This window comes from Antechinus flavipes, chromosome 4 (assembly GCF_016432865.1).
Source record: "Antechinus flavipes isolate AdamAnt ecotype Samford, QLD, Australia chromosome 4, AdamAnt_v2, whole genome shotgun sequence".
In the NCBI taxonomy this organism is placed as follows: Eukaryota; Metazoa; Chordata; class Mammalia; order Dasyuromorphia; family Dasyuridae; genus Antechinus; species Antechinus flavipes.
Window position 1 is genome coordinate 106291787 of NC_067401.1, and position 23832 is coordinate 106315618.

A 23832-nucleotide genomic window follows, 5' to 3' on the forward strand; every position below is an offset into this window, starting at 1 on the left:
GCCCGGTTAGCTTAGAGGCCTATCTCTCTGCTTGGTTCCAAGAGCTCTCTCCAAATGTCTTTAAATCTAAAGGTCTGGTCCTTCAGCCTCTGCCTCTGCTTTCTTCAGCCTCCAGCCAGCTCCAGTCTTCATGTCATTCCGGTGAAATCTCGACTTGTAGCGTCTTCCTCTGAAGAACTTCTTCGACTGGCCCATTGGCCTATTTATGCTCCTTCCAGAGAGAGGGATTATGGGTTTTCTCCCATAGTGCTCTCTGGCCCAAAGAGCTTCAAGGGAGGTATGAACTCATTGAACTCCAATGAGTAAAGGTGTGAACACAAGCCTTGTATTAATTAGTTCTACTTAGTACCTTGTTTCAGGTTCTGCCCAAAACATCTTCTTGTAAGATTAGATCAACTCTAATTAGTTAACAGTTAGTAAGGATTCCAACATCTCCCCCTTTCTTTTGTTTTAAAACATAGGGGGTTTCTGAGGGGGTACACATAAATCCATCAATATGGGCCAGAACTTTGTAACAGATATACATGGTATACATAAATCCATCAATATGGGAGGCATTATACATAATTTACAAAAGCACACAGCAATATAACACAGGCTAGTGGTAATGTAACAAATAACATGAATCAACATGAAAATTTAACTACTGCAAAAGTCTCATCAACAATCTTTCATCTCAAGAAATCCAATGATTCTTGCAATTGCTTAAAATACATAAGCACATAGTAATATAACACAGGCTAGTAGTAATGTAACAACATAAATCGACCTGAAAATTTACAAATGTCCATAAGTCCTAGAAATAGTCCATAAGGAATCCATTGTCCATTAGTTCATGCGCCAGGAATCTAATAATTCCTGTAAGCTCTGAAGTACTGCAAAAGGTCTCATCAACAATTTTTCATCTCAGGGAATCCAGTGATTCTTGCTGGTTTTTCAGGAACTGAAAGCTGAAGATTTTAAAGTTCTTTTGACAGTCTCATTGTTAGCCATCTGATTCTTTCTTCATCTGTGGAAATATAAGCAGAACCTCTTCCCCAAGCAGTTAACCTAATTCCTTTCTATTTACCAAATTTGGGATTTCTCCTCATCATCTGGTAATTACATTGGAGCTGTTTGCACTGGATATTGCCTTGTTGTCTTAAAAGGCCTGTATTCTTCCCAACTGTAATCCTGATAGCTTTTCTGTTGGTTGATGACATCAGAGTCCTGAATTTCTAAAGTCTCTCTGGGTGTAACCTCAGCTGCTATCATGCCCCACCTGTCCTTTGATTGATACTTTGGAGCTGGGCCTTGCCTCTCCTTCCTCTGGGTCAATATACATTTAGAGGCCCAATGAAAGCCTCGGTTACATTTTGGACATGGGGTTTTGGGTTTTCTCTCACCCTGTCTTCTCACTCTATCACCATATCTACAATGAGCTCTCAAATGTCCAACTTTTCCACACTGAAAACATCGACGAGTTTCTCTAGAATTCCTCTGCCAAGAAGGACCTTGTCTTTCCATGTTCATCATAGTTTGGGCATAATAAGCATTTATGTCCACTGTGGCACAGCGTCTTATGATCTCTTCTAAAGGAGCTTTTTTGTCTAGCCCCCATATAATTCTCTTGCAAATCTCATTGGCAAGGGCGCCAAAATGTGGTGAGCTTTTTCTTCTCAAAACACAGCCAGGTGATAAAAGTTCAGATCTTTTATTATCTCCAATATAGCCCGGTTAGCTTAGAGGCCTATCTCTCTGCTTGGTTCCAAGAGCTCTCTCCAAATGTCTTTAAATCTAAAGGTCTGGTCCTTCAGCCTCTGCCTCTGCTTTCTTCAGCCTCCAGCCAGCTCCAGTCTTCATGTCATTCCGGTGAAATCTCGACTTGTAGCGTCTTCCTCTGAAGAACTTCTTCGACTGGCCCATTGGCCTATTTATGCTCCTTCCAGAGAGAGGGATTATGGGTTTTCTCCCATAGTGCTCTCTGGCCCAAAGAGCTTCAAGGGAGGTATGAACTCATTGAACTCCAATGAGTAAAGGTGTGAACACAAGCCTTGTATTAATTAGTTCTACTTAGTACCTTGTTTCAGGTTCTGCCCAAAACATCTTCTTGTAAGATTAGATCAACTCTAATTAGTTAACAGTTAGTAAGGATTCCAACAAATAACAAGAAATATTCCATTAAAATAATGCTGGATAGTATTAAAATCTCTATTAAAAATAAGCCCAGGAATTATATGAACAAAATTATAAGACAGTATACAAATAAAATCATATTTGAATAAGTGGTGAAATATTAATTGTTCATAGGAAGGGCCAAAAAAGTAGAAATGACAATTTTACCTAAATTAATTTATATATTCCATCCCAATTAAATTACCAAAAACATTTTCTTGAGTTAGAAAAAACAGTAATGCGTTCATCTGAAGGAATAAAAGGTGAAGAATACCAAAGGAATTAATGAAAAAACTTTAAAAGAAAGAGGTATCATATCTTAAACTGTATTATAAGACAATAGTTATCAAAACTATCTGGTACTGACTAAAAATAGAAAGATAGATCAGTGGAACAGAGAGGATTTACAATTTATTGCAACAAATGACTATAATAACTTGGGGGATAAGAATTCATTATCTGTTTAAAAAAAAATTGGGAAAGCTGAAAAGCCGTCTGGCAGAAATTGTATATAGATCAATATCTTACATCATTTACTAGGATAAGGTCAAAATAGGTACATGACCTAGATATTACATTATATTATGAGATATTACAAGACAATTTGAAGAACATGGAATATATTACCTTTCAGATTTAAGGATAGGTGAATATAAAATATGAGATAGCATAAATAAGAGATAGCAGTGTAAGATGTAAAATGTATGATTTCAGTAACATAAAATTTAAAAGCTTTTGTGGAAATAAAATAAATGCAGCCAAAATCAAAAGGAAAGCAGAAAATTTGGGGCAAATTTTTTTATTGACAATTTCTCAGTTAAAAATCTCAAATACTTGAGATACAAGAACACTGTCATATATAAAATATGAATCATTTCTCAATTAATAAATAGTCAAAGATTATGAACAGGCAATTTTCAGATGAACAAATCAAAACAATTTATAGTCCTATGGGAAAATGTTTTAAATCATTATTGATTAGCAAAATTCAAATTAAAAAAAAAAAAAAACCTTGGGATATCATTTTATATTCACCAGATTGACTACAGATTTTGGAGTGGATATGGAAAAACTGGGACACTGATTCAGTATTAGTAGAACTATGAACTGATCCAACTATTTTAGAGAGTAATTTGGAATTATGCCCAAAGAATTATCAAATTCTCTATACCCTTTGGTTCAGTAATATCACTACTAGGTCTATTCCCAAAGATTATTTAAGAAATTAAAAATAACCCACCTATATGTTCTAAAATATTTATAGCAGCTCTATTTGTAGTGCCAAAAAACCAAAAACCAAAAACCAAAAAACCAAAAAACAAAACAAAACAAACAAACAAAAAAAAAAAAAACTGGAAATTGTAAGAATGCCGGTCAATTGAATAACAACAAACTGTGATAACAACAAACAAACAAACAACAAACTTTGATGAACTTAGAAAAAAATATAGAAAGACTTGGCATTAAATAAGGAAGAGCAGAATGAGTAGAGTTTAAAGAACATTGAACACAATGACAGCAATATTGTTTTAAGAAAAACTTTGAGCAACTAAGTCAGTTTTGAGTATTACGTTTAATGTATCAATTCCTAGGATAGATGGGGGAGGGAAAAAAAAGGGGGAAAAGTTTTACATGATAATTTATATTTATACACACACACACACACACACACACACACACACACTCATACATATATATGCATTGAAAAGGAATAGCAAGCTATACATAATGGACATGAAGTTTCATGTGCAATCATTTCAGTTATTATTATTATTTATTCTACTATGTTAGGGAAATGTTCATTGCTGTCTCCTTCTGAATCTTGAATGCATTACTTCTCTCAGTAAATGAAAGGACAGAAATTGATTGGAAAAAAAATTAAAATACAATTAGTCAAATTGAAAAAAAAAAGAATTCGCTGAAGAAAACAAGTCCTTAAAAATAGAATTGGCCAAGTAGAAAATGAGGTACAAAAACTAACTGAAGAAAATAATTCTTTAAAAATTAGAAGTAAAAGCTAATGACTCTTAATCATTTCTTATTAAATGGGGAGTATGCTTCATCAACAATCTTTTGGTATTGTGGTTGGCCAATGTGCTGATCAGAAGTCCTGTGTTTTTTTCCAAAGTCATTCATCTTTATGTTTTAAATTCTTTTCCTTGTTCTTTTCATATATATCCATTCATGTAAATCTTTCCATGTTTTTCTGGAGCCATCTCTTAGATTATTTCACATTGTACAACAATATGAGACATCAAGAATCAATCAAACAAAACCAAAGGAATTAAAAAATAGAAAAACTGCAAAATACCTCATTGGAAAAACAATGATAATTTAAGAATTATTGGACTATTTGAAAACCATGACATTAAAAAAAAAAAAACTGGACAGCATCATTTAAAAGAAAATTTAATAGTATATTATTTTCCCAATTATATGTAAAGATGGCTTTCAACTTTCATTTTTGTAAGATTTTTAGTTCCATTTTTTTCCCTTTTCTCTTTCCCTTAATTTCTCCATTTCAAATTAGCAAGCAATCTGATATAGGTTACACATGTACATTTTTAATATATTTCTATATATGTCATATTGGAAAAGAAAAATAAAAACAAAAAGGAATAACCACAAGAAAGAAAAATAAAAACTAAAACAAAGCAAAAGAAATAAAAATATTTTTTACAATAGTATTTTTCTATCTACATTCAGTTTCCCTAGTTTTCTCTCTCTCTGGATGTAGATAGCATTTCCCATTCAAAGTTTATTAAAAGTGGCTTGGATCACTGAAATGCTGAGAAAAGCTAACTAAGTCTATCATGGTTGATCATCACCCAATTTGTTATTGTTATACACAATGTTTTCTTAGTTCTGCTCACTTTATTCGGCATCAGTTCATCTAAGTTTTTTCAGGATTTTCTAAAATCCACCTATTGTTATAGAAAAATAGTATTCCATTACATTCATATACCATAAATTATTGAACCATTCCCTAATTGACAAGTACACACACACACAATTCTGTTCCACCACAAAAAGAACTACTGCAAACATTTTTGTATGTGAGTCCTTTCCCCTCTTTTATATCTTTTGGATACAGACCCAATAGTAGTACTGTTGGATCAAAGAGTGTGCACAGTTTTATAGCCCTTTGGGAATAGTTCCAAATTGGTCTTCAGAATGCCTAGATCAATTCACAAATTCACCAAAAATGCACTAGTGTTTCAGTTTTCCCAAATCCCTTCTAATATTTGCCATTGTCTTTTCCTGTCATTTTAGCCAATCTGAGGGGTGTAAGATGGTACCTCAGAGTTGTCTTAATATGCATTCTTTAATCAATAATAGAGCATGTTTTTTATATGAGTATAAATTGACTTCCTGCTTCTCTTCTAATCTTGGCTCCATTGGTTTTGTTTCTGCTAAACCTTTTTAATTTAATGTAATCAAAATTATTCATTTTGCATTTAATATTGTTCTCAATTTTTTTTTTTGGTTTGGTTATAAATTCCTTCCTTTTCCAAAGTCCTGATAGTTAAACTACCCTTTGCTCTCCTAATTTGCTTAAAGTATCAAACTTTATGCCTCAATCATGTACTCATTTTGACCTTATAGTGGCGTAGAGTTTGAGATATTGGTCTATGTTTAGTTTCTTACATATTGTTTTCCACTGTTCCCAGAAATTTTTGTCAAATAGTTAGTTCTTATCCCAGTTTGGGTTTATCAAAGAGTAGACTAGTATTTGTGTCTTATGTCTCTAAATCTATTTTACTGATGCATTCTATTTCTTAGCCAGTACTGCATGGTTTTGATGATTTCACTTTATAATACAGTTTTAGGTCTGATATAATTAGGCCACCATTCTTTGAATTTTTTTCTTTATTCCCTTTGATATTCTTGACTTTTTTCCATATAAATTTTGAAATTACTTTTTCTAGCTCTGCAAAACAATTTTTGGAAGTTTGATTGATATGGCACTGAATAAGTGAATTAATTTAGGCAACATTGTCATTTTTATTATATTAGCATAGTCTGGCCATGAGCAATTGATTTTTTCCCCATTTGTTTAGATCTGACTTTGTGTAAAAATTGTTTTGTAATTGTCTTCACATAGTTCCTGGGAAACTCTTGCTGATGGATTTAGATAGATTCTGCTTATCATTTTAAGGAAAACTCCATTAATTTGGACATCTTTCAAAATATTATCAAGTAAAATAACCCTAATATCCTAGAACCAAAGGGTAAATTGGTCATTGAAAAAATTCACCAATCACCTCCTGAAAGAGATCCCCAAATGGAAAATCCAAGGAATAGTATAGCCAAATTCCAGAATTATTAGGCCAAGGAGAAAATACTGCAAACAGCCAGAAACAATTTAAATATTGTAGAGCCACAGTTAGAATTGCATAGGACTTAATAGTTTCTACATTAAAGGATCAGAGATTTGGAATATCATATTCTGGAAGGCAAAGGAGCTCAGATTACAACCAAGAATCCCTACTTAACAAAACTGAGCAAAATCTTCCTGGGAAAAAAATAGATATTCATTGAAATGGAGGACTTTCAATCATTCCTGATGAAAACAGTAGAGCTAAACAGAAAATTCAGTTTTCAAATAAAACACTCAAGAGAAGCATAAACAAGAAAGAAAAATGTTATTTATTAAAATTAAATTATTTCTATTACTACATGGGAAGATAATATTTGTAACTTTTGAAAACTATCTTTATCTTTATTAGGGTAGTTAGAAGCAATATACATAGAGGGTATGGTATAAATTGATTTTGATGTGATGATATAAAAATTAAAAAATAAAAAAAAATAATTGGACTGAATAAAGGGAAGAGAAAGATGACAGGGAGGAAAAATAGGATAAATTATATCATATGAAGAAGCTTAAAGGACATATTGCAATAGACAAAAAGAAAGGGGCAGTGAGCATTGTAGAACTATACTTTCAGAGTATTTGATTCAAAAAAGGATAGGAATAACATACACACTAAGTTGCATATAGAATTTTTCTTATCTTATAGGAAAGTAGGGGGAGAGAGGCAAAAAAAAAAGAGTGGATCGCTTAGAAGGGAGGGCACATTGAGGGAGATTATGTTCAGAAGCAAAACACTGGTGAGAAAGTAAAGGATGAAGAGAGAGAGAAAAAATATAACTTGGGAAAAATAGAATGGCAGGAAATTAGTATTATTAACTGTTAATCTGAATGAGATGAACTCTCATAAAATGGAAGTGGATAGCAGACTGCATTAAAAGTTAGAATTCTGATCTTAGACAAACAAAAGCATAAAATAGACCTAATTAAAAGATATAAGGAAGGAAACTACATCTTGTTGAAGATTACCATTGACAATGAAATAATATCAATACTAAATATATATGCTTTACCACTTAGCATCCAGTGATGGTGAGTTACAAGAAGAAATGGACAGCAAAACTATAATAGTGAGGAATCTTCACCTCCCCTCTCAGCACTAGATAAATCAAATCACAAAATAAACAAGAAATAACTTAAGAAGGTGAATAGAATTTTGGAAAAAAAACTATATGTGATAGACTTCTGGAGAAAATTGAATGGTAATAAAAAAGGAACAAATGTATATATCTATCTATATCTATATATATATATATATATATATTGAAATAGTGTTTAATTTTTTCCAAATACATCCAAAGATAGTTTTCAACATTCAACATCTTTGCAAAACTTTGTATTCCTTTTTTTTTTTTTTGATTTTTCTAGATAGCAATCAATACCACTACTAGGTCTTATACCAAAGAGATGAAAAACAAAAAGGAAAAAAAAAATATATATATATATATATATATAATATTTATAATAGTTTTTTCAATGGTGGCAAAGAATGGGAAATGGAGGCAATGTCCATTAATTGGGGAATAGCTGGACAAGTCATAGATTATGAATGTTATGGAATACTATTATGCTATAAGAAATGATGAGCAAAATGTTCTCAGAAAAATATGGAAAGATCTCATGGACTGATGTCAAGTGAAGTGAGACTCAAGAGAACATTGTACAGAGTAATAGCAATATTGAACAATGATCAACTATGAATAACTTAGTCATTCTCAGAAATATAATGCTATTTCCCAAATGATAAATGGTCAAAGAATATAAACAGGCAGTTTTCGGATGAAAAAATCAAATCTATTTCTATTCATGTAAAAATGCTTTAAATCACTATTGATTAGAGAAATGCAAATTAGAACATTTCTGGGGTACAACCTTACAGTTATCAGATTGGCTAATATGACAGAAATGGGAAATGCTTAATGTTAAAGAAGATATGAAAAAATTAGACTACTAATACATCGATAGTAGAATTGTGAACTGACCTAACTATTCTGGAGAGTAATTTGGAATTATAAAGTTGAGAATTGGCTGAAAAAGTTGTGGTAAATGAATGGATTATATACTATTGTCATATGAGAAATGATGAGCAGGTGAATTTCAGAAAAAAACCTAGACAGCCTGAGTAAGTGAGCAAAACCAGAACACTGAACATAGTAACAGCAATATTGTGTGCTAATCAACTTTGATGCATTTAGCCATTCTCAGCAATACAATGCTCAAAGGGAATTCCAATAGATTTCTAATGGAAAATGGTGACCATATCCAGGGAACTATGTTGTGTGAATACACATCTAAGCATACTATTTTTACTTTTTGTTTGTTTTTTCTTTTTCATAGTTTTTCTTTCTTATTTGAATTCTTCTTTCACAACATGACTAATGTGAAACTATATTTAATATAATTGTACATATATAACCTATATCAGATATCCTATCTTGGGAAGAGGAAGGAAAGGGATTAATGGAGAAAAAAAAAATATAGCTCAATAATCTTATAAAAATGAATATTTTAAACTATCTTTACATATAATTGAAAAAAATACTACTACTAGGTAGAAAAAAATAAAACTCTAAGTTTGAAATTGATGGGAACTTGTATGCTGTTACATACATTTGCCACCAGCTGCACTCCTTGGATTTGACTTCACTATCATGCTCCCATTCCAGATCTCTTCTTCCCATCTTCTTACTTTCAGCCTCTTTTTGTGTGTCATTTTCTCCTGTTAGACTACAAGTTACTTGAGACAAAGACTGTCTTTCCTTTTTCTTATTTGTATCCCTGTTGCATAATACAGTGCTCAGTATACAGTAGGCAATTAATATTTATTCTGTTTAACTGCAGGGTTCTATATCCAAGATTCTACTGTGGGCTCTCATTGGGGACTTGCAACAAGACTGTTCCTGTTTGAAGATGACAAATCTTCCTTTTTTGAATAGTAATAAAGTTTTGTTAATTATTATCTAGGTGCAATTTTGTTGTTCTTCATCCAAACTGTCTTCCATTACAATTACATTCATATATAATTAGTTTAGTCATTCCTCAATTGATGGATACTTCCCAAGTATACATTTCTTTGCCACTGTAAAACAAGATGTACACGTTTTTTTTTTTCCCTCTTTATTTGATCTCTTTGGTGTCATAGCTTGTTCACGTGCTATAAATATACCAACTGCCAAAGCATAGTGAGATGTTTGCTAAAATAATTGGTATTCATATGGCAACATTTTCTATTTTGAAAAGTGACACCCCAAAATAATGTCAGAAAGAATATGTGTAAAATGTGGTATATTTCAGGGAGACAATTTAAATCCTACTATAGTCCTGTATACCGTTAAATACATTATTTTCTTTCCTAAGTAGAACTAAGTATGACTTCTAAGAGGGAAATCAAACAAAGCATTATATTTATTATTTGTTGTACATGGATAACATCACCCTAGATAGCCCCCCAAAAAACAAACAAACAAACAAACAAACAAGCCTAAAATATTTCCTTCACTTCACTGGATACCTTCCAATATCAAATTGTCATTTGAACTCAATTAATAGAAAAATCTTTATTCATGTGGAGGAAGACAACGATGAAAAATTTTGAGATTTAGTTCTGGAGCCACATTGAAATAATGGAGGAATGTGATATTTAGAAACTCATTGGTCCTGTCTAGGCAAGGCCCATCAAGTAGAAAGCCAGTAGTAAAATGATCTAGCTGCATATGTTGGAAGACTTATTGGTATTCTGATATAGAAACTTAATATTTAATGCCTGTGCCAAGGGTTCTTAGTCTAGGTTCCCTGGACTTTTAAAACTATTTTGATAACTGTATCTCAATAAAACTTATTTTCTTCATGATCTTATATAATTTTATGAATTTAAAGATATTATTCTTAGAAGAAAGCCATAGCTTTCATCAAACTGTTTAAGTGGTTGCTTTCTCTCTCTCTCTCTCTCTCTCTCTCTCTCTCTCTCTCTCTCACACACACACACACACACACACACACACACAACACACACACACACACACACAAACACACACACACACACAGAGTTTGCAATCCTTTATCTGGGCAATACCAATTTTTACATATATATTCAAAATTGCAAAAATGGACAACAATGCAGTTGGACAAGTGTCATGACAACATACATGAAGAGACGTTGGGTTCATTAAGGCAGTTGTATAAAGGATGATACTTCACAAGAAATGTAGAAAAATGTTTGATAGAAACAAATAGATGATTAATAGGCCACAAACTCACAAAAAATCTTTTGAAATAAGCTGGTATCACTTCAGTAACTAATAATAAATACTGACAAGTACACAAATTTGGTTTGTGGAATGTTTGTTTTTTTTCCTCTCAAAGGAACCTATGAAACACTAGGGTCCAGTAGTGGAATCAAAATGGCCTTCATAGGCAACACCCATATAAACTCAGTCAATAATATGCCAATCAAAAAGTAGTTGGAGGGGAGGTGCTGAGAATAACTATAGGTATAAAGATTTATTTGTGAACGAAGAGACTTATGATGGCAATTTATCTCCAGAAAATGTAGAAGGGTTCAGAAATCTAGATTAGTGATCAGTGCAGAATATGCTAGGAATCAGTAGAAACTATAACATATATAGGCCACTAACATTTAGTAACTACCAAATATCTAACAACATACGAACTACTGACTAGACATATATTAGAAGCTTGATATCTATCATATACTGACATGATAAATTGTCATATTATAAATACAAATTTCAAAATATCCCAATAGACTACATTGGTACTGAAATAGCATCCCAAATTGAATTATTATTCACAAATTCCCCAAAAGAATGTTGATTCTTTATAATCAAAGAAAAATATTTTTATATATCATAATCATCAGAATGAAAAGCTTCAAAATATATAGACCTAACTGAGGAAATCTAAATTGCGATAGAACAGGCTAAATCAGGATAAATGTCATTTTATCTGCTACTGGAAGTATCCTAACTATGCTTTCTATGCAAACACGAAAATTGCCACACTATATTTACACTTTGAGCAGGTGAGATTGTAACAAATACAGGGCTGGTTTAATATTAGGAAAACTGACTATATCATAATAAAAGTAACAAAAATCATGATTTTCTCAATAGATGAAAAAAGTTTTTGACAGATCGACTTCTGGCCAAGATGGCAGAGAGGACACACACATCTATCTAAGGTCCTTCTTGCTTTTAGAATATTTTATTTCATGAAAAAGCCTCAGAATTAGGGCTTGACTGAAAAAACTCACAAATATATTACCAACAGAAGATATCCTTGAAATTCACCAGAAAAGGTCTGTTTTTGCTCACAGGTGGGGAAGGTTAGATGGGGCGCAGACTGAAGGCAGGCAGTGAGAGCATAGTAGGCAGTACGGAAGGCAGCTCACACTAAGCAGACCTGAGGTGGGTGGGTGTGATTTTAGACATTTCTGCGGGGAGAACTTTACCACAGTGTGGCTACTTTGTCCTGGCAGCAAGCCAGTAGATCAGCAGAGAAGTTATAAGCAAGTGGGTAAAGACTATAACCCCAAAAAGCTAGGGTCTCTCAGGAGCTGGGCACACCCACCCAGAGTGACTCAGCATGCTCTCAGAGTCTCAGAGTACAGATGCAATGTAGCTATTACTGTCCTGCTAGTGCCTCACTGCTCCCCCTGCAGTTTGTAGAGGAAACTTGGTAATATCATCCAGCACCTCCCCTCCCCCCCAAAAAAAAAGAGTAGACTGCATTTGCTTTTTTTGTTAGTTTGTTTTCTTTGATTCTTCTTTGACAAAATGAGCAAAAAATTAAAGCGCACTCTAATAATAGATAGCTTCTATCTGATCTAGAGAGCAGATTTCAAACCCTGAGGAGACTAAAAACAGATTATCTTCACATGATCCCCAAATGGGGATATGATTTGGTCCTCAACACACAAGACTCTCACAGAAGAAGTTAAAAAGGCTCTTACAAGAGAGCTAGAAGAAAAATGGGCAAAGGAAAGGGAAGCTTGGCAAGAGGGTCTGGATAAGTCATCCCACTCATTTAAAGATAGAGTGGATAAAAAAAATCAAATCCTTGAAAAACAGAATTAGTGAATTAGAAAAGGTAAACAATTCCAAGGAAAACAGAATTATTGAATTGGAAAAAGAAAATAGCTCTCTAAAAAATAAAATCGGTGAAATGGAAAAAAAAAATCCATAGAACAAAACAACTCACTTAAAAATTGAATTGGACAATTAGAAAAAGAAATTAAAAAGTGAATGAAGAAAATAATTCATTAAAAATCAGAACTGAAGAAATGGAATTGAATGACTCAAGTAGACACCAAAAATCAGTCAAGCAAAACCAAAAAAATGAAACAATGGGAAAAAAAAGAAATACCTTCTTGGGAAAACAACAGACCTTCAAAATAGATCTAGGAGAGAGATAATCTGAGAATTATTGGACTTCCTGAAAAATATCATGAAAAAAAGAGCCTGGACACTATTTTCCAAGAAATTATCAGAGAACTGCCCAGATGTTATAGAAACAGAGAGTAAAATAGATGTTAAAAGAATTCATTGATCACCTACTGAAAGGGATCCTAAAATCAAAACTCCCAAGAAATATTGTGACTAAATTCCAGAAGTATCAGATCAAGGAAAAATATTACAAACTGCTAGAAAAAAAAATTCAAATATAGAGGAGCCACAATAACGATTACTCAGGATCAAGCAGAGTCCACATTAAAGGATCAAAGGCCTGGAATCTGATATTCTGAAAGGCTAGGGAACTTGGTATGCAGCCAAGAATAACTTACCCAGCTAAAATGAGCATTTTTTTTTTCCAGGGAAGAAGATAGACATTCAATGAAATAGGTGAATTTAATTTATTTCTGATGAAAAACTGGAACAAAAAGTTTGATCTCCAAATATAGGACTCAAGAGAAACATAAAAAGGTAAAAAGAAATCTTGGGAACTATATTTCTGTTATAAAGATACATAAAGAACACATGTATAATTTATTCTAGAAACTAGAGGTGGAAAGAAATTGTACCAGTAAAAGGCTAAATTGGGGGTACTATATCTCATGAAGAGGCAAAGGAAACCTATTGTATCTGAAGTAAAGAAGGGAGGGGGATGAACATAGTATGTATCTTACTCTCATCAAGATTGTCTTAAAGAGAAAAATATTAGACATATTTGATTTATGGAGAAACTTCTCCCACTTCATTGAAAAGTGGGAGGGGAAAAGTGAAAAGGGAAGGAGTAAGCTAAGCAGAAGGGAATATAGAAATTGTGAGAAAAAGAGGTAAGAAAGGGGTGAGGAACTCTAGGGTGGGGGGAGGGATCCCAAAAAGGGATGGCTGTGAGAAGCAAGTAGTGCTCACAAGTTTAATACTGGGGAGGGGAGTAAGAGGGAAGGAAAGGTGAAAAGCATAAGCAGGGGTTAACAAAATGGCAAGTAATACAGAATTAGTAATTTTAACCATAAATGTGAATGGGGTAAACTCCCCCATAAAGGGGAAGCTGATAGCAGACTGGATTAAAAACCAGGATCCTATAATATGTTGTTTACAGGAAACACACTTGAAGCAGGGTGATACATGAAGAGTAAAGGTAAAAGGTTGGAGCAGAATCTACTATGCTTCAGATGAAGTAAAAAAAGCAGGGATAGCCATCTGATCTCAGATCAAGCAAAAGCAAAAATTGATCTAATTAAAAGAGATAAGGAAGGGCACTATATCTTGTAAAGGGTAGCATAGATAATGAAGCAATATTAATATTAAAGATATATGCACCAAGTGGTGTAGCACCTAAATTCTTAAAAGATAAATTAAGAGAGCTACAAGAAGAAACAGACAGCAAAACTATAATAGTGGGAGATCTCAACCTTCCACTCTCAGAATTAGATATATCAAACCACAAAATAAATAAGAAAGAAGTCAAAGAGGTAAATAGAATACTAGAAAAGTTAGGTATGATAGATCTTTGGAGAAAACTTAATGGAGACAGAAAGGAGTACACTTTCTTCTAAGCAGTTTATGGAACCTATACAAAAATTAACCATATATAAGGACATAAAAACCTCAAATTCAAATGCAGAAAGGCTGAAATAGTAAATGAATCCTTTTCAGATAATGATGCAATGAAAATTACATTCAATAAAAAGCCACCTTTTTATTCCTTGGTATTTCTTTCACACAACACTTTTTTCTGTAAAGTGTTTTCTGTACAGATTACAGAAATATAAAAGCCTTTGTTTGGAGTTCAAAGTTCAATTTCTTTCACACAACACTTCATCTCCTGAATCTGGGCATTTTCATTGGCTATTGGATTATATTGTGTGAAAGAAATACCAAGGAAGCCAAAGTTAATGGATCTGAGCATATTTTGGAGGAATAAGGTATAATAAAACCAAAAATGTGGCCAGGCCCCATGAGACTCTGGAACTTTGGGGTACCCTCTGAATTTGTGTTGGATGTTTTATAAAAGGTAAGAGGTTTGAAAGTGTAAAGAGTTTTGAACTCCAAACATCCTAGAGAGAGGGGCAAAGAAAAAGTGAGAGACTGGGAGAATGGAGGAAGGGAGAGAAGGAGAGGAAAGAGAGGGAGGGAAAGATAAAAAGAGGAGAGAGTGAGGGAGGGACAGAAGGACAGAGAGACAGAAATGGAGACAGATATATATAGAGAGACAGAGACAGAGATAGAGAAAATAGCGAGCCAAACAGAAAGAAAGAGAGAGTAAAAATGGCACATAAAAGTTCTATGTTTCATGACAAAGAATGGTGGTGCTTGGATAGTAATAAAAATTATGTGAATCAGTATACACAACCAGTTTTTGAAAATCTTTTGTTGAATGGATACATTTGTTAAGGTTATTAGACACTGAAATCAGTAGTTAAAAGTATGAAATATCTTTTTTTTCATGAGATCTTTAAAACAAATGTACATTACTTATGAAATTACATATTTATTGAGTTTCTATTATGTGCACTGGGAGAAAGATACTCCTCCCTCCCTCCCCCCCCATGTATAAGAAATCATAATTTGCATCAAGAAGAGGAGTTTTTGAGATAAAGATCCACCATCCTGAAGAAAAGCTATTTTTTTAGTAGAGGGGAAGGGGGTAATAAAAAAATTAGATCTTGGAAATACCATGAAATTGATTCATCACTGGAAGGATTTTTGAGAAATTATCTAATTACAAAATTCATCCCCTGAATTAGTGCTAGACTGACAGAATCCACAAATATTGGGAGTGCAGCAAATTATCAGCAGAAGATAATTCCAAAGATTACCAGAAAAGGTCTGTTTTGATCGGGGTGGGCACAGGAAGAGGTGGCTAAGCACAGGCAGAGAGGCAGAGCACAGAGGCCAGTGCATGCTGAACAGACCAGGGGTAGGTGCAGTTTCCACAAGGCGAAGATTGTATGGAGAGGACTCCATGACAGTGTTGGCTACCCTGCCCTGGTTGCAAGTCAATAAATCAGCAGAGAATTTATAAAACATCCAACACAAATTCAGAAGGTACCCCAAAGTTCCAGAATCTTATGGGGCCTGGCTACATGCACCCAACACCAAAGTGACTCAGCATGATCTCAGTCCAGCCATTGTTGCTTCCAGGAGTCTATAGAGGAAGCTTGGAACCTCCTTGCCCAAAAAGCAGATCCCAATATATATTTTTTAAATGAGTAAAAAGGCAAAGTAAGTTCTAACTATAGACAAGTTCCATAGTGAAAGAGAAGAGATTTCAAACCCTGAGGAGACTAAAAGCAGATTGTCTCCAGATGAAGCCCCAAAGGAGGAGATAAGCTGGTCCTCATCACACAAGGCTTGTCTAGATGAAATTTAAAACGATCTTAAAATAGAGCTATAAGAAGAATGGTGAAAGGAAAGCAAAACTCTTCAAGAGAGTTTGAAAAAGGCATATAACTCATTAAAAGAAAGATTTGATAAAGTGGAAAAAGAAAACAACTCCCTGAAATGTGGAATGGAAAGAGTAAAGAACTCCCAGGAAAACATAATTTGTGAATTCTAAAAAGAAAATAACTCCTTTAAAAAATCTGTGAAAAAGAAAAAAAAAATGTCCATAGAACAAAACAACTCATTTAAAAACTCAATTGGATAAATACAGAAAGAAATTAAAAAAGTAAATGAAGAAAATAATTCATTAAAAATCAGAACTGAACAAATGGAAATGAATGACTTGATGAGACATCAAGAATCAGTCAAGCAACTCCCCCCCACCCAAAAAAAAAAAAAAGAAAAAAAAAAGAAAAAAAATAAATACCTATTTGGGAAAACAACAGACCTGGAAAACAGATCTAGGAGAAATAATCTAAGGATTATTTGACTCCCTGAAAATCATGATCAAAAAAGAGCCTTGACACTATTTTTCAGGAAATCATCAAAGAGTACTGTCCAGATGTCATAGAAGCAGAAGGTAAAATATCCATCGAAAGAATTCATCAAACACCTCCTAAAAGAGACCTCAAAATTAAAACTCCAAAGAATATAGTGGCTAAATTTCAGAACTATTAGATCAAGGGAAAAATATTACAAGCAGCCAGAAAAAAAAACAAAAAACAATTCAAATACAGAGGAACTATGATAAGGATTACTCAGGATTTAGCAGATTCCACATTAAAGGAGCCAACGAACTGGAATCTGATATTACAAAAGGCAAAGGAATTTGGAATGGAGCCAAGAATAAACTACCCAACTAAATTGAGCATTTTCTTCCAGGGAAGAAGATGATGTTCAATGAAACAGGTGAATTCCATTTATTTTTGATGAAAAAAACAGAGGTAAACAAAAAAATTTGACCTCAAAATATAGGACTCAAGAAAAACACAAAAAAGTAAAAAGAACTCTTGGGAACTGTATTTCTGTTTATGGGTATACATAGACAGTGCATGCATAATTTGATTTTACTGTTATAATATGGAAAATGAACTAGAAGTAGAAAGGCGAATGCACCAAAAAAAGGAAAAAAAATGGAGGTAAAGAGAAAGAAATTACATCTCACAAAGAGGCAAAGGAAACCTATTGTATCTAAGGGAAACAAAGGAAGGTTATGAACATTGTGTGACTCTTACTCTCATCAGATTTGGCTCAAAGATAAAATATTAGACATATTTGGTTTACAGAGAAACTTCTCTCACCTCATTGTAAAGGGGAAGAGGAAAAGCAAAAAGGGAAAGGGTAGGCTAGATAGAAGGGAATGCAGAAAAAGAAGGGGAAAGATATAAGAAAGGAGGAGGGACTCTAAGAGGGAGGGACTCCAAAGGGGAAGGGCTGTTTGAGGCAAGTGGTGCCCATAAATTAAATACTGGGAAGGGGAGTAAGGGAAAAGGAAAGAGAAAATTATAATCTGGGAATAATAAGATGGCAGGAAATACAGAATTAGTTGTTTTAACCATAATTGTGAATGGAATGAACTGTCACATAAAACAAAGATGGATAGCAGACTGGATTAAAAGTCAGAATCCTACAATATATTGTTTAAAGGAAACACCTTTAAAGCAGGGTGATATATACAGAGTAAAAGTAAAAGGCTTGAGCAGAATCTATTATGCTTCAGGTGAAGTAAAAAAAGCAGGTGTAGCCATTCTGATCTCAGATAAAGCAAAAGCAAAAATTGATCTAATTAAACGAGATAAGGAAGGAAACTTTGTCTTGCTAAAGTATATCATAGATAATGAAGAAATATCAGTACTAAACATATATGCACCAGATGGTATAGCATCTAAATTGCTAAAGGAGAAGTTAAGAGAGATGAATGAAGAAATAGAAAGCAAAATTATAATAGTGGGAACTCTCAACCACCCATTCTCAGAATTAGATAAATCAAACCACAAAATAAAAAAGAAATTAAAGAGTAAATAGAATACTATAAAAGTTAAGTATATCTTTGGAGAAAACTGAATGGAGACAGAAAAGAGTACATTTTTTCTCTGCAGTTCATGGAACCTATAAAAAAATTGACCACATATTAAGACATAAAGAAGTCAAAATCAAATGCAGAAAAACAGAAATAGTAAATGCATTCTTTTCAGATCATGATGCAATAAAAACTATAAATAGTTCAATTCAATAAATTCAATAAAAAGCCAGGGGAAAATAGACCAAAAAGTCATTGGAAACTAAATAATCCCATCCTAAAATCCCATCCTAAAAAATGAATGGGTGAAACAGCAAATCATAGACACAATTAATAATTTCATCCAAGAGAATGACAATAATGAGACAGCATATCAAAATTTGTGGGATGCAGTCAAAGCAGTAATAAAGGGAAATCTTATATCACAAGAGGCTTACTTGCATAATATAGAAAAAGAAAAGATCAATAAATTGGGCTTGCAGCTAAAAAAAAACTAAAAAAAAGAACAAATTTAAAACTCCCAAATACTAAATTTGAAATTCTAAAAATAAAAGGAGATATTAGTAAAATTGAAAGTAAAAAAAAAAAAACTATTGAATTAATAAATAAAACTACAAGTTAGTGTTATAGAAAAACCAATAAAATAAATAAACCTTTGGGAAATTCTGATTAAAAAAAGGAAAGAGGAAAATCAAATTGTTAGTCTTAAAAATGAAAAGGGAGAACTCTTCACTAATGAAGAGGAAATTAGTGCAATAATTAGGAGTTACTTTGCCCAACTTTATGCCAATAAATTTGATAACCTAAGTGAAATGGATGACTATCTTCAAAAATATAGACTGCCCAGATTCACAGAATAAATTGGTTAAATAGTCCCATCTTAGAAAAAGAAATAGAACAAGTTATTAACCCACTCCCTAAAAAAATCCCCAGGACCAGATGGATTTACATATGAATTCTACCTAACATTTAAAGAACAATTAATCCCAATGATTAATTATATAAACTATTTGAAAAAAAATATGGAATGAAGGAGTCCTACCAAATTTCTTTTATGACACAGACATGGTACTGATACCTAAACCAAGTAGGATGAAAACAGAGGAAGAAAATTATAAACCAATCTCCCTAATGAATATTGATGCAAAAATCTTAAATAAAATATTAGCAAAGAGATTACAGAAAATTATTCCCAGGATAATACACCATGATCAATTAGGATTTATAGCAGAAATGCAGGGCTGGTTCAATATTAGGAAAACAAATAGCATGATTGACTATATCAATAACTGAATTAACAAAAACTACATAATCATTTCAATAGATGCAGAAAAAGCATTTGATAAAATCCAACACCCATCTAAACACTAGAGAGTATAGAAATAAAAGGGCTTTTCCTTAAAATAGTCAGTAGCATCTATTTAAAACCATCAGTAAGCCTCATTTGTAATGGGGATAAACTGAAACTATTCTCAATAAGTTTAGGAGTGAAACAAAGTTGCTATTATCATTACTATTCAATATTATATTAGAAATGCTAACTTTGACAATAAGAGATGAAAAGAGATTAAAAGAATTAGAGTAGGTAATGAAGAAACCAAATTATCACTCTTTGCAGATGATATGATAGTATAGTTAGAGAACCCCAGAGAATCTACTAAAAAGCTATTAGAAATAATCCACAACTTTAGTAAGTTGCAGGATGCAAACATAAATTGACATAAATCATCAGGATTTTTATATATCACTAACAAAATCCAACAGCAAAAGATACAAAGCGAAATTCCATTTAAAAAACTCTCAATAGAATAAAATATTTGGGAATCTATCTTCCAAGAGGAAGTCAGGAACTATATGAGCAAAACTACAAAACACTTTCCACACAAATAAAATCAGATCTAAACAAATATTAAGCACTTAAAAATATTAAGTGCTCTTGGATAGGCTGAGCAAATATAATAAAGATGACAATATTACTTAAACTAAGCTATTTATTTAGTGATATACTGTTCTCTCTCCCAAGAAACTATTTTACTGACCTAGAAAAAAATAACAAAATTCACCTGGAAGAAGAAAAGATCAAGAATTTCAAGTGAACCAATAAAAAAAAATGAAGATGGCCTAGATGTACCAGATCTAAAACTATATTATAAAACACCAGTCATCAAAACCATTTGGTACTGGCTAAGAAATAGACTAGTTGATTAGTGGAATAGGTTAGGTTCACAGGACAAAATAGTCAATAACTATAGCAATCTAGTGTTTGACAAACCTCAAGTCCTCAGCTTTTGTGATAAGAATTCATTATTTGACAAAAATTGCTGGGAAAATTGGAAACTAGTATGGCAGAAATTAGGCATTGACAACACTATATACCAAGATAAGGTCAAAATGGGTTCATAATCTAGACATCAAGAATGAGATTATAAATAAATTAGAAGAACATAGGATAGTTTATCTCTCAGACCTGTAGAGGAGGAAAGAATTTGAAATCAAAGAAGAACTAGAGATCAATATTGATCACAAAATAAATAATTTTTATTTATTTATTTATTTATTTTGTGTATTGCATCAAAAGGATTTAATACTGGCTATATACAGAAGAGTAAGACCAAAATCCCAAAAGCATTTCAACTGGAAATGCTTCATGTTACCAAGATCTCACTTTAATATGGCAACATTTAGCAGCTTACCATTTTGACATTTAAAAATGAGTAGCAACATTGCTGTTTTCCCCCCTTGTCCTTTGGTTCCCATAAATTTAAATAATGCAATAATAATTCTTCTGATTTTCAGCTGGCATTATTGACCTTCCATGCTTTAGCTGAAATTTGGCAGCCCCAAGAGAGCATCAACTGCTCCAAAGTACCCCTCATGCTCTAGAAACAATGCCTTCAACTGGCCTTTGGACCAATAATCCAATGCATATGCCAAAAGTTTCATTGACAGGGTATTGACACGTAGAAAGTTTCCAACAAAGACAATTCTATTTATTTTCTCATTACCAGCACACATCCTTGCTATAGAACCAATGTTATTGGTGATAGTAACTAAAGTAGCTCTTGCTAGAATTTCTTTGCTAACAGATTCTCTCTTCTCCTTATAGATCATGTTCCCAAAGCTAGATACTACAGCCCATCTTGGCAAGCCAAATCTCTCATAATCTCCTCCGTAAATATCACGGAGCATGGTGATCAGCATGGGTGCTATCACCTTTGGAAGCCATTTCAAGAGCTTCTTCAAAACTTTCACAGCCAGTCAGTAAGCTGCATAAACCTAGAAATGTGCCACCTCCCAAGCTTGTTCCAGTAACTCGCTTATAGTTGTCTTTGGAATGGACAGTTGAAATACTAACTCCAGAACAATGTTCACGACCAGAAGTGGATATGGGTCATCCAAGTTAAAAGGCATCTTTTGGCATCTTTCAGGTTCTGAGGCATTGCCAAAATAATAGCATTCTGCCTGTCCATTAAAACTGACAGAATCTATATATAGCAAGCCCTTTACAAGGCAGTCAAGTTCATCCAGTTTGTGCAGCTGGAGGTTTCCAATCGTGCGAAATTTTTTTCAAACTTGTAAGCACCACCTCCAGTAGCACATAGCAACGTGTGTAATGTTGAGAAGTTTTTCTCTCTCCCCATTTGGATAAAAGTAGGCAGGTCATGGGTTGGAAATCTGATAAAGTGCAAGTTCCCTCTTCGGCCAAAGAGTGTCAAATCCTTCAGTTCAAGATGAACATCCCTAACTCCAGTCAACCCATAGGCTACATTAGAAGTCAGATATTTGCGGATACTTTTTAAACTTTCAATTTCTTCTTGCTCCTCCTCTGCTGTTATATCAATGGGTTCAAAATAAGCAAGTTTCACAAGATGCCTCCTATGTCCATGCCAAACCATGGGAAAGAGGGCTTTTTGGCATCCTTGATCTTCATGCTGCCCGCCGAGGGAGCTCCAGGCGGCGGTGGCGGTGGCGGCAGCGGCGATGGCGGGGCCTGCTCTGGGGAGCAACAGCGGCTCGGCCCGAGGGCTCCCAGGTCCCGAGGCGGCGGCGCGGAAACGCTGGCCCAGTCTTCCCAACAGCGCGGTGGGGCGGGAGGGGGGGGGGGGAGGAGGGGGGAGGGGGGAGAGGAAGACTCGGAGTGGGGCGGGGGGGGGGGGGGGCGGAGGGAGACTCGGAGTGGGGCGGGGCTGCCGGCCGCTGCGGACGATGCCCGGCGAAGTGGGCAGGTGGCCTGAGAAGGGGAAAGAGGTCCGCCTCCGGACCCGGACTCCCTGCAGTTCCTGAGGTGCAGCCAAAGCAGTGGGTCGGAGGGCGCGATGGGGGAGAGACGCCGGCGCTCGCTGCTCCGGGCCCCGCCGCCCCCGCTCCAGACAATAGGCCCCTCTCCGGGGAGCCGCCGGGCTCCGCAGCTGCCATCTCGCTAAGCAGCGAGAAATAATTTTTATTATATTAAGTTATTAAGTTAAAAAGGTTTTTTTGTACAAAGAAAACTAATGCAGACAAGATTAGAAGGGAAGCAATAAACTGGGAAAACATTTTTACAGTCAAAGGTTCTGATAACGGCCTCATTTCCAAAATATATAGAGAATTGACTCTAATTTATAAGAAATTAAGACATTCTCCAATTGGTAAATGGTCAAAGGATATGAACAGACAACTTTCAAATGAAGAAATTGAAGCTATTTCCAGTCATATAAAAAGGTGCTCCAAATCATTATTGATCAGGGAAATGAAAATTAAGACAACTCTGAGATACTACTACACAGCTCTCAGATTGGCTAAAACGACAGGAAAAGAAAATAACAAAAGTTGGAGGGCATGTGGGGAAACTGGGATACTCACACATTGTTGGTAGAATTTTGAATACATCCAGCCATTCTGGAGAGCAATTAGGAATTATGCTAAAAAAGTTATCAAGCTGTGCATACTTTTTGATCCAGTACTGTTACTCCTAAACTTATATCCCAAAGAGATCTTTAAAAAGAAAAAGGGACCCACATGTGCAAAAATGTTTGTGGCAGCCCTTTTTGTAGCGGCTAGAAACTGGAAATTGAATGGATGTTCATCAATTGGAGAATGGCTGAATAAATTGTGGTATATGAATGTTATGGGATATTATTGTTCTGTAAGAAATGACCAGCAGGATGATTTCAGAGAGGGTTGAAGAGACTTGCATGAATTGATGCCAAGTGAAGTGAGCAGAACCAGGAGATTATTATACATGGCAACAAAAAAATTATATGATGATCAACTCTGATGAATGTGGCTCTCTTCAACGAGATGATTCAAACCAGTATTAATTGTTCAGTAATGAAGACAATCAGCTTCACCCAAAGAGAGAACTGTGGGAAATAAGTGTAAATCACAACATAGCATTCACACTCTTTCTGTTATTGTTTGCTTACATTCTTGTTTTCCTTCTCAGGTTTTTTTTC

At 34.2% G+C, this 23832-nt stretch overlaps 1 protein-coding gene and 1 pseudogene across 1 annotated transcript in view; both read right to left on the minus strand.

The window, feature by feature from the left end:
* Positions 1-23832, minus strand: part of LOC127559733 (interferon-inducible protein AIM2-like) — a 76479-nt gene that overhangs the window by 48174 nt on the left and 4473 nt on the right. The gene's annotated exons all lie outside the window — the stretch shown is intronic.
* Positions 20952-22454, minus strand: LOC127559734 (pantothenate kinase 3-like; annotated as a pseudogene).